The sequence below is a fragment of the Falco rusticolus genome, chromosome 9 (assembly GCF_015220075.1).
Source record: "Falco rusticolus isolate bFalRus1 chromosome 9, bFalRus1.pri, whole genome shotgun sequence".
NCBI classification, from domain to species: Eukaryota; Metazoa; Chordata; class Aves; order Falconiformes; family Falconidae; genus Falco; species Falco rusticolus.
The window spans coordinates 36,262,097-36,274,963 of NC_051195.1; the positions used below are offsets into that span (position 1 = coordinate 36,262,097).

General features: G+C 37.1%; 1 protein-coding gene across 2 annotated transcripts in view; it reads left to right on the forward strand.

Moving 5' to 3' along the window:
- The window catches only part of ATRNL1 (attractin like 1), a 525,096-nt gene that overhangs the window by 453,661 nt on the left and 58,568 nt on the right, over nt 1-12,867 (forward strand). The window lies entirely within an intron of this gene.

Consider the following 12,867-nt stretch of genomic DNA (forward strand, 5'->3'; position numbering starts at 1 on the left):
GTTTGGAATTTTTAGAGAAATTGTAGTGACCAACTGTAGAAGAGTCATATAATCTTTTAGCCTTGGTTCTTCAAAATTTTAAAAAATAAAAAAAAATGTGTATGTAAAAATCTGCCCCTAATCTTTATGTGCTGCAGAGATGTTGACGATGAAGCCATTAGATGCCTGTGCATACTGGAATTTTTAGAACCTTAGTGCCATATAAAAAACCTACCCAAACCTAAAAATATATTCCATAAAAACACCCTTTTATTTATCAAATGCAAATCAGACAGTAAAAATGGTACCTCCTAGATGAAATTACAAGATCAGACAATTTTACGGTCCAGTTTTCTATTTTTCAGCATTATGCAGTTGAACTGATGGAAGCTAAGGCACTGGTTTTAGATCCAAAGTATACAAAAACTAGTATGAGAGGCAAAATTTCACATTTCTTCTTGAAATTACTTCTTTTTCTAAAATGTATAATGCATTTAGAGTGTGTAATTGTATGATGTTTGTTAGTATTATGCCTTCTTCAGCATGACTTGCATAAGCTCTGACATTCAAGAGTAACGTGGTCTTCCTGAAGTGATATCCATTGAATGTTTCATTCTTTTATACGTGTGTGAGCAAGAGTTTGGGAGTACTGCATTACTCATAAATGAGCAATATATGAGTTATATAGATCACACCAACCAACCATCAATAAAAGCTCTGTAGATCACATTGCCATACATTATGCATATGCCACATGTTTCACAGCAGAAAAAAAAAAATAGACATTAAAAACTGTGGTATGGGTTTAGTTCTCATATTGTTAGATTATAAAGCTAACTCTTTCATTTCTATCAGTCTAAATTCAAAGTCCTGAAGCAGGTGCTGTGTATCTCAGTGGAAAGCTGTGAACCTCCAATTTAGGTTATCCAACCCTTTAATTTCCAACTCCTGGGATGATGAGTTAGCAGGCCCAAAAGTGCTCACTGCTGCTAAATGAAATATCAAGCATATAGTTCATAGCTTTTAGATTATTTCCATGTCTTAGGAACAGAAAAGTGCCTTGGTGTTCTGAGTTAGGAATAACCACTACTAAATGTTTTTAGGTTTTTTTAAAGTCAGACTAGGTCTCCCAAAGAGTGGGATTTTTTTCTTTTAAGTATGGAACAGGTGAACAGCGGTGTGCAATGGATTATATCTTACACAACTGTTATGAAAATGGCCTGTGTGGGATACAGGAGAACACTAATTTAATCATTTGCATGTAAATGGTAATGGAAAGGAAAGACGGCGGTAACTGCCATATTTAAGAACCCTGGTAACAAGTTTTTAGATGATTTGATGAGTTTACTTTTAGAAGAGTCTGGAAAGTTGTGAAGACAAGATGTCTCATGTTATACAATCTGTTGCAATCAATATGAAATAGATGTGCTATAACGAAACTGGATTTGAGGCAGATCACTGACTCAGAGAAAAGTAGAACTGCAGAAAAAGGAAGATGAAAGTCCTGAGGTTGAATCTCTGATTTGTGGTTCTGTTTTCCCCCTTCATAGGTTTTTTGTTTGTTTGTTTGCCCCAACCTTTGCTTTGAGCGTAAGAGTCACAATGACCCCTTGCTGAAATTTTGGTGGAAAGCAGAAAATATTATCATTGAGATATTAAAACTAAATCAAAATGTGAATAACTGCCTCCAAAGTCATATATGCCAAGTTATTTGGATTCTGTCATGTTTTCTGCTCACATGACACTTTAGATAAAGGCAGCCACTTCCACCTATATATTATGTGCAGATGGTCCAGTATTTGTGGTCATCATACAAAATATTCTTTGGTGTGGATTAACAGGAATGTAATACCTGTAATTTTCAATAGTTATAGCAAGGTACTGAACAGAATAGGGAAGGATGAGCAATCGCTCTGATGGCAGAACTGGGAGTGCCTCAGAGTAGCTGTAATCCCTTCTGCTTGATTGAGTGGCACCCTTGATCTGCCTCTGTGCGGTAAAAATGAACAATGCCTACTGACACACATCAGTAAGTTATCTGCTTGTAAGAATAGAGAAGATGGTTTCTTTTTGTGCTAGAAATTGCTCTTAAGTATGGACAATAACTTAGGTGTTTGTCTCTTTGTCATGGCTGTGAGCAGCCCATAAGAAAAGTGCTAGAGGCTGTGCATCAAGTCTTTGTGAGCATATGTGGTCCATAACAGCATACTGGGAATGGGAGATATATACATATATATATATATAAAGTACCTTAAGTGTATGATGCCATGCATGTTATAATAAACAAAAGTTATCCTCATTGCGTTGGCACGCTCAAATGAGCATGCTTCCCAGGAGGTGGTGAGAGACAAGATTTATTAAGGTTAGTTACCCTGCTTGAAGCTGTACAGAAACTCCTGTGTTCACTGCAGAGTATAGAAAGTGCTACAGTATAGAATTAGGTAGACGGCAGCTTTGAAAACAATATTAAAGGGAAATAATTGATAAACTTATTGATTAAAACCTTGAAAATATGAAAGAACTTTCTACTGGATGACCATTGGCGTTCTGGAAGACCATGATCTTTGCAAATGCTCAGAATAATGTGCCTTGCTTTTTATCTGAGGAAGTGATTTTATTTTTAAAGACAGTCTCTCCAATAATTTCATCACAGGAGTGTACGATCTACATCATCCTCACATCTTATAGCTGTGGAACACACAACTCAGTATTGCTAAAGCACCAGACATTTCATGGAAGCAACCAACACCTGCAGGTTTTGATGCTTTCTCATAATAACAGTGTCTGAATTAGACCCCAATGATCCACAAGCTGGATTGCGAGTCACTTGTCTTTTTCCAATTACTTTTGGTATATTGAGAGAAGTCAAATATTTACAGCAGGGCAGACTGGTAGCATAAGGCCCTTACTAGCCTTTGCTAGCTCACAGTAAATAGCTGAACCCTGTTACTGAACAAGGGTTTATTTACAGATGGTTAATTAGGGATCTAACTGATACTTTTAGAAGGACAGATGCAAATTGATTAACATCTACATCATCTACATGAGCACCATTAATAAGAAGCTCTTACAAGGAAAAAAAGTGATATATGCAATTAAAATCTTCAGCTTGCTCAGCAGTTCGCTGAAAATTAGGAAACTCTAATGACCAAAAACAGGCAAACTGAAGGAAATTTACAACTATATAAAGAAGCCTTTAATGTGGACATGAAAAATTGTTTTATCTATATAAAGAAAATATAAAAATAAAACTCAATAATATAAAGATCAAATGAATAAAATGTTAATCCCCAAAATTATTTTTGTCATTATGTATGCATTCAGGTACCTCCCATAACTGAAGGCTAAACAAAGCTAGAATTTTTCTTAAATTAATCTATGTTTAGAGTTATGTTACTTATGGTAAATTCATAGATGTTTGAATAAGGACAAAACCAATTGGAATGTGAAGGGCAAAGATTGCTTGAGCAAAGTGTGTTAGCTGATAAACAGACCAAAAAAGATAGTGTTTGGAATTGCAAATTGCAACACTAGGTGATTCTGCAAAAACAAGGACTTTACAACAATCAGAACTGGAAGTCATCCAGAAATGTCACAGCCAAAGAATCAGGGACAAGGGAACTGGAGAAAGTAGAGATCATTCTGGCAATTTATGATCAAAGAGAACTAAAAGACATCTAAGAAATTCTTAAATATATTGATGGCTCTAGAACATCTTAGTGAAACTTATTTCAATAGACATTTTGGGGAATTATGAGAAACTGCTCAGTCTGTGACCGAGGAGGGTTTCAAGAGGTTGTATATTTCAAGGTCTTTGACATAGTTTTTATTACGCTTACATTTTTGCTTCAACATAACATTCCAGAGATTTCTGATAGCACAATTAGAAATAATGACATTTACTTGTGCGTGTGGTCTATCTGCATGTATATATGAATGAATATGTACTTTATTTTTTTGCATTATGTGGCCTTTCTATGTCAAACACAGGAAGAAAAATCTAAGCAAAATTTAAAAAGAACAACCAAACAAAAAAACTTAGGAGAGCTAAGTTGCTACATATAAAAGGGAATGGGTCTGGCTTGCTACAGTGAGGTACTGAAGGTTGCTCTAAGTCAATGTAACTGTAAATGGCAACTTGTTAAATCAAGCTGGGAAGCACTAGGCAGTCAGATTTGTTGCTAGCTGTTGTAATCCCTTGAGGCCCCCTGTCCAGAGGACCTGGCGTGCTTTGGCCATGGTAGTCTCAGCTATCTATAACTGCTCCTCCATGGAGAAAGCATGACCTGCTTCACAGACATACAAAATCTGTTAAGATGTTCTGAGTATAGTGCATAGGTAACTGCCATTTAAAAGACAGCTAGTATATTCTCTGAACCCTTAATTTTTTTGTAACTGCAGTATTTAACTACAGCACTTTCGTCTCTGGATGTTGGACCATCAGGACATGTGCCATACCTTAATTGCATTCTTTGTATTCAGCCCCACATAATCACTTTAAATTGCAAGTCTGTCTTCATAAAACATACCTGCTTTGTCTGTGGCTTGTTTCCAGAACATCCTTTGCCACACATTTCTCATGCTTAAAATGTTCTATAGATTTCCTTATTATTATTTCTATCTTCAGCATACTGGTGCAGACAGCAAAAATCACCACAATTAAGACTTTTTAACTGGTTCTTTAGTTGTGTTCTTCTTCTTAATACTTCCCTCCCTATGGCGGTATTGTGTGTTAAAACAGATTCCAGTGGCACGTTTAGTTCCATACTTCTGTATATTCTTACAGAAATCTAATCATGCTATGATTGTATAATTATTTTAAAACAGATTTGTATTACAATAATGAAAGGCAGGAATCCTCAATGTTACCTGAATTGAGGCCAAGTTTTAAATTAAATTGTAAACCTTGGATAGAACTGGTATTAGGAAAAAATGTTAATTGTCCCACATCTCAAAGATAGCTGAGAATTTTCTGAAAAACTTGGACAAAATTGTCCAGTCTGAAAAGAAACACAGTATGGAAAGTTAAAGGGGATTATAAGCACATGACAGTAAGCTGAGAATGAAAACAGCTTTGAAATTTTTATTAGGATGATCAGAAATTGCTACCATATCTGTGTTGAACATCTCTATATTTTGAAATATTAGTAGCATTTTATCCTTTATGAGGATTTCTCTGTGAAAGGAGACAGAAAGGCCTTAGAGAAGGAATATTTCCAATATCCACATGATGCCTTCATTCTGTAATAAAATTCATTCTCATTCCCTTTATAGCCTTAAATACAGTTTTCTTTTCCTTGTGTTACAAAAACAAGCCAGCTTTCACCTGCTTGACTTCAGATAGAAGTTTCCTCTATTATCTGCCTATGGGTAGTATAATTGTAGCAAGAGAGAGAGGTTACAATACCAGCCACAGGTTGGACTAAGGGCACTTTCCCTTCCCACTGGCACAGGCTGGTGTTTCAAAGTCACCTGTCAGTGATGGCTGTGACCTGCTCCAGCCCTCTTCCCTGGGGATGCACTCAGGGTCAGGGATCCTGCACTGCTGGAGTCCCACTGGCTTCACTGGAGCTAGGATTCAAATTTTTACTCTTCTTTTAGTATGATTAACAAATAAAGCAGCAAGTCTGAAACTTCTGGTTATGATGTGACAGGCCACTGAGAGATGCTTTCTGAGTGATGCACAGGCTTCGCAAAGTCTACTGCCAATGAAGAATGGTATAATTGCTAAAGAGGCTGGGGCTGACATTTAGGAACCACTGCTGGGCTTGTGCTGCTGATCTAACTGCAAGAATTAACAGTGGGCTCCTGTTTTTCACTGTTGCTGAACAGGGAAACACTGATTTGAGTGGCTGCCCACAGGAGGGGGGAAATGAAACAGACGGGAGTTTAGTGCTGAATGAGTACAGCGTGTGTCATTTTATGGATGGCTGGTATTGTGATACACTATCTTTTAAGACCTATAGAAATCCCGTCTTGTAGTTACTATTGAAAGCAAATAACCAGGAACAAAATATACGTGGTTGATAATTTACTGTGGGATGCGGAGTGCTGTAGTTACAGCACAGGCTAATAAAGAAGTGTTTGTTTGGAATATTTTACAAAGCTTGGTTTATATAGTAACAATCATCATGAATACTTTCAGCTTCAGAAATAACATCTGCTTGACGACTGATCTCAAATCTCAACCCTTGTTTAAGTAAATAAGATCCTGCTCCTCCTGCTTAGTGTATTAGTCAGAAGTATTGGATATGGGGCATTTATTTCCATGCAAAGAGCACCCTAAGACTGGGAAAGGTGTTGGGAAGGGGTGGGAAAAGGAAAGAGGAATCAGAAAACAATGATAAAATGCAATATTTGCCTCACTAACCTAATCGTAGTCACTGCTATAATAAATTAGACTTTATATATAATACAAAAGTTATACTGTTCTGTTGACAGGAGTACAGGACAAACATTACTCCGTTTTACTCTTGGCAATGGATTAAACTCTATACGTAAAGTTAGGGAAAAAGAAATATTTTAGTTAGATAATAAAAATATAAGAGATGGAATACAAAGCTTCATAGAATGCAGGGATTTGAAGCAAACTCCAATGAGAAGTTCACAAGTCTGTGAATTTTCAAAGAAACTGGAAAAAAGATGGTCAGTCTGGTGTGAAAATGTAATCTTTTGAAGAAAAGATGTTTCAAGTGTCTTTACTGCAGCTAAATCTTGCAGTGTAAAATTTAAAGTGAGAACACTTTCTGAAGCAAAATAACAAACTTCTCTGTAATTTCATGCAATAAGGATGGGGACTATAGAATTCAACGTGAATAATGATTTTCATTTTTGGTGACTGTGTACCACCTTACTGAATAAAATAATAAAATATAAAATAATTAGATGTTCCTGCTGTGCCCTAGGAAACACATATGGAACAGAAGTGTAAGCTGAGCTGGGTACGTTTCAGTCCTACTCATTTTCAGTTGGCAGTGCTCAAGGGGCTAAGCACGCTTGGAATATGGCACTTGCTAAAAAAATAACACTTTCCATGTAAGTGGGATTCAGCAAATACATTATACAGTAGATCTTTGCTGGTTTAGTAAAAGTGACGCAGATTCTGTATTGTTTTAAAGCAGCATTCTTTTGCCTTCTTTGTTATATTAAGAACATGCTGCCTCTTTTTTTTTTTTTTAATATTCCTTCAGCTATGTTAAGCTAACATGAGTAAAGTGCATAAATAATTTCATTCATGCAAGTAATCCTGTTTGCTTTAACACAACAGTTTCTCCAAGCACTAATTCTCATGTGTCTAATTATTTGTCAGATTAGATCCTCTAAGTGTCATTTTTTGTGCATTTTCAGTGAAGTTCCTAATATGTTTGTGACCACTGTAAGTACTAACAGTCTTGATGGGGAACATCTTGGAAAGCAACATTAAGTGATAATAATTCAGTTTGAGTTTATTTGCAGGATTTTGCAAGAACACCACTAAGAAATAAGAATAATTTAGCATCAGGTTTGCAGCTGGTATAAATCAACATAGTTGTGCTGTTACTCAAGTATTGTGCTGCTTTAGGCAGCTGAGAATTCTCTCTCAGATATTTGACATTTGAATTAATTCATGATTCAAGTGAAAAATGGTACCAAATAATGCTTTCGAATTGGTGAATGGGCAGAGGTCCTCAAGAGAGGAGAGATGCATCTTGCAACATGTTTAAAAAGGTCGGGTTTGTGCTTCTGCCAGCCTGCCCTCTCCCTTTCCACCTTGCTGGCAGCAAGTGCTGCTAGAACTTCCAGTCAGTTTAACGCATGCTGCTGCTGCTGCAGAATACAGCAAATCTAGGTTCCCTTTTGCTGCCACTACATACCTTTTCCTTGGGTCAGAGAATATTTATGTCATTGTTGTTTCTTCCTACTGCTGGAGCAGCTACAATCTGATCCACAATATCCACACACAGTCACTAGGATGAAAACTTCTACAGACCTACAAATCTTAAATAGGGATAATGTGTTTCAGAATGTTTTTGTCTATGGGTTACACATTTTACAGCTGTCCTTGGACCATTGGCAAGGACAACCAAAATAAAAGCTATGTCATGCTTTCAGACATTTCGTTTGTGTCCTCCCTACATTCAGTAGGCTGTGATCGGTGTAATTGTCATGATAGAAAGTAATTTGTTATTCTGGTGCCATTAGCATTTTTTTCCTGCATTAAGAATATTGCCAAGTTTGCACTTTAATTCCTTCTGCTGACAGCTAGTTTTCACAACGTGTCTTGATTTAGTTCTCTTTTTTATTATTACGAATCCAGGTATAAATGTTTTAATTTGTCATTCACTAGGCATCCTGCATGTGGCCAGGAGGTTACAAAAGAACTTTAAAAGGCATTGCTGAAAAAAAGTTCACTAAAAATGTGTTTTGGATGACATATGGTGAACTATATTTTCTTTCCTATTTTGCAAGAAATGCAAAATACAGCATAATAATTTCAGGACACTTGCCTTTCCTCACCCTCAAGCCTGGCATAGATCTCCTAAATAATAATCAAGCCTTACCTTTAATGACCGTAGGATGCTGCACAGCTACAGGAATGAGAACTCTGTGGTCACCAAAAGCACCTGCGAGTCAGAACTTTTGACTTCTGTCTGAGATTCATTGTTGCAATGACAGATTGAAATGTTATAATCCACCCCAAGCAGAGGATGGCCCAAATTTATCCACCTCATGGACATTCCAGAAATCCACTGTGGACTCAGTTTGCTTGTTCCCAACAAAAATAACCTGTACTGCACTCATCCTTAGGTTCAGCATTCCCCTGCCTGCCACCGTAGCCACCCTTGTTAGCCTGCAAGTCAGGCACAATTCAGACTGCGCCTAGTGCTCCATCTTTCCCACCCTGAGAAGTTAGTAGTGCTCTGGAGGCACTGTGTCCTCTTTGGCCAGGCAGTCTTGGGTAAAGTTAACCCACTGTGATATATGGGAGCGATGATTTAGTCTCAAGTGATTAGCCCAAGGCCGAACAGTGGTGGACTGTCAGTAATTTGTCACCAGTGCTATGTCAGTTTTCCTAGATGAGCCTTTAGGGTTGAATTGTGAAGGAACAACAGAATTATCTACTTCTTGTTTATAATCCTTGGAGATCCAACAGATGTATTTACCTGGGAAACACCTACCCATTAGCATCGCTCCACTGCACACCACCTCTTTAACTTACAGAATTTGAAATGGTAGTAGGAAGAATGTACAAGAAAGTATCTGGGGATGTGTGATGCTTGTTACATGCCACAGACATAGGGTCTCAGGTGTTTTTTTTCCAACAGGATCTAGCTAGCTGCTGCCAAGATAAATTTCACAAACTGGACACTAGCATTGCCGGCCTTTAATCAGACTCAAACAGTTTAATAGGGGAATGTTCTGGAGGCTCTTGGGGATAACTCTGGCAGCAATCCAGTACAAATACTACACGCACCATCCATTGTAAGTTATGTTCAGTATTTTCCAGATTAACCTGAAATTACTCTTATTAGTGGGCAAGAGGTAACAGTAAAGTAAAACTAAGTTTATTTAACAGTATGAAGAGGTAGGAAACCGTTTACGTGGACACACATAAAAAGAAATGTGATGTGCCTTAGAGTTACCTGGTATTTTGATTTAACTTCAGTGTTTTGTGTTCTTTTCAGCCACTTCTGAAAGTCAAGAAAACTGCAGGATGCTTTACACTAGTGTCACAGTTCAGGAAAAGCAACCTCTAGGCAGTAGGATGAAAGCTGAATAGGAAACCTGACTAGGAGTTCTTTGCAGAAATCCCATTGAAAACAAATGCATCTGCAGGTGTTTCTTCTAGCTTTGTCTTAATAAATCAGCTTTAATCAGAATGTCAATTCATAACACTCCTGCTAATAAAATGATCTATGACATACTATTAGATTTTGAAACAAAGTCTCTTACTAGATCAACTGAGAGTAACTTTGTTGTAAATAAATGTAGTTCTTATAATAAAAACATGGCTCTTCCGAGCATGAACACTTTCAATTTAATACATAAATTTAACATCAGTACATGACCTTTGTTAACTAACAACCACAGAAAAGACCACAAAAAAGAATGCAGCCTATCACTGCATATTGATATAGTGGAGACTGAGAGGTAAGACAATAAATTGAAGAATAACTATGTGTTTTGCTCACTGGGGCTGTAATTGCAGCTTGGCAATTATAATGTGTTCTTTTTATTGTTAATTGTCACAGTTTTTCTTATGGAAAATAATGTACCGATATATTCTAAGGTTTCGATTGCTATGTTGAAACAAGGAAATTAATAGAGATTTATATTCTGTGAAAACAATGAAGCAAAATTACTCTGGGAAGATAATTCACTTTAAAAAAACTCTAATAAGAATTGTTAGTGTAATTTTGGTGAGGTGACATTTTGTTATCAATAAGGCTGTCTATCTCAGCTCCATGAGACGCTATAGAAGTTTTCTGGGAAAACTGGTTCATTCTGAAGGTCAAGTGAGAGTTGGTAGGGTGCCACAGTAAATCAGTGCTGGCTGGCTCAGTCACAGAGGCAAGGCAGTTACCTCAGGTCTTGTTCATTATAAGTGGAAGAATTTTAAGGTACTCCAAAACATTCTCCATCTTTTACTGCTGTAGGTAACATGGTTATATACCTCACATGGGTTAATGGGGCCTCATTAACCGAAGTTAGAAATTAAGAAATCCTCAGGCAAAACACAGTACAGAGTAGAAGACTAAAGTGTTGAGGACACTCAGACTCTGGGCCATTCTTGTAGGTTTAGATGAGATAAAGTTTCCACTCATTAATTGCAAGAGAAGGAATTTTACAGGATGGATTAAATGAAAACCTTTAGTGGATGCTTATAATTTCAGTAAAACCCTAAGATCATATGAAGCACTAGTGCTTCCTATGCCAGCCACAAAACAATGTTCAGAACTCCAGCCCTGCTTATTTATTCTGTTGCTGTATTTCCTAAAGTATATTTGTCCTGGGACACAAATTATGTGTGTTGAAAGCTTTTTTTTTTTTTTCTTTTTTTCCTGTTGCACTCTCATTAAGGCTTATTAGTCATGGAATAATCTGCGGAGAAAATTGTCAAAACTTTTGGGTGGGTAGGAAGGTCATACTCTAAAGTATGTTAATGAGCGTTAGTCGATAAGTACCCAGCATTGTGAATAGTAATGCAGTATAGCACTGATAGTTTAAGAAAGCAGCAGTATTGATTGCAATGTTTCTGCCTGAGGCATTGCTTGGTTTCAGGTTCTCCTTAGGGCAGCAGTGGGTGCTGTGAAAGACCTGGGCTTCTGCTGCAAGGGGCAGCCAGCGTTTCATTCTATCTCTGACATTACTGTTGGTTTTGATTCCCTTGGCAAATGACCATGGAGAAAATCAGATGGGGATAGGATGGAAGCTAGCTACAGGTGGGAGTCTCCCATCTCCTTCTCTTAGCAGGATAGCTGTGCAAGGGACATTTGAAGTTTCTGCAGCAAAATGGCCAAAAGGGCCCCACCAAATTACTTCAATGGAATTCTGTGAATTTGAGAGGCTGGATTTTCTTTTCCTCCTTTGTACTGCTGAAAAGCCTGTGTTTACTGCACTGAAAGTGGTCAGAGCAGCCACAGCATTTTACTCTGCATCTTTGATTATAAGTCAGTGTGTTTCACCTCAAGCATTTAGTAAAAGCTGAATGGGAAAACCAGATTTAATCCTCCTTCCACAAAGAGCAGAGCTATTTCTGCTTTCAACTGTGGCTTAAAAGAAAGTAGCCACAACTGTATTGTAAAACTATAATTTGGTAAGCAGCTTTTGAGAACAGCTAGCTGGGTCAACTGCCACTGAATCCGGAGTGGGTGTAAAAGAGACCAGGATGTGCCTGGGCAAGTACAGGAGAGCTTCATCTGTTGGGAAATTGAAACTAAGTTGAACAAGGTTTTGAGGCTTTGGGGTTTGCATGTAGGTGTTTAAATCGGATCAAAATCCAGCTTAGGTACTGAAGTGCTTTTCTAAATCTGAGACTTGCTTATCACAAACAAATCAAGGAACTCAGAAAATAACCAAGAATTCAGGAAAAGAACCTGAAGATGAAAGAAAATGAAGATGTGGATGCTTGTAATATAAGAGTCTCAATTTTACGTTTCCTCCTTTTCTACATTCCTTACTTCTGCAGAGGACGCAGTCTTGTTTCTTTTCTCTTCTTTGAATTCTTGCACACTGAACTCCAGAAAAGTCACTGTTTACATTCTGAGTCTGGTACTAATCCTGCCACAACAACAGATTTGATTTTTTATTTGCCAAGCCGTCAAGCTTAGTTTATGTAGAATTCACCAAATTAGTTCTGTTATAATAACATGATTAAAAACTAAGTTTAAAATGCCATCATTTATTACTAAAACAAAAAGTGTAAGTCAAGCTTGTGTGTGGTTTGGTTTTTTTAAGAGAAGAGATGAAGTTTTATTTATAATGAATTCTTCTAAGTAGCACTAAGACCATTTTAGTTCAGAAACATTACAATGATTAATGCATAGTTGTTTGCATTTTAGTACTTGATTTATATATCAGATCTGTGTTTGTGCACACTGTCAAACTTTATTCTGTTCTTGTCAAAATACTTATTACTGCTGACAGGTGTAACACGCTCACATTAATCCTTAATTCCTTGATTCAATTTTCTAATTGCTTTTTTGGCATGAGTTTGGAGCCATTTAGTTTTACTTGATCTATTTGTCTTATGGTATAATAATGCACTCTTAAAAATTGGATGCACCTAACTTAGAATGCTGAACAAAAAGTACATATAGATATTACTTAGTACTGAAAATCCAAAGTTTTATAGCACTTCTGTGAGACACCACTTCTTGGAATACAGATAGAGGCAAAACACTTTAC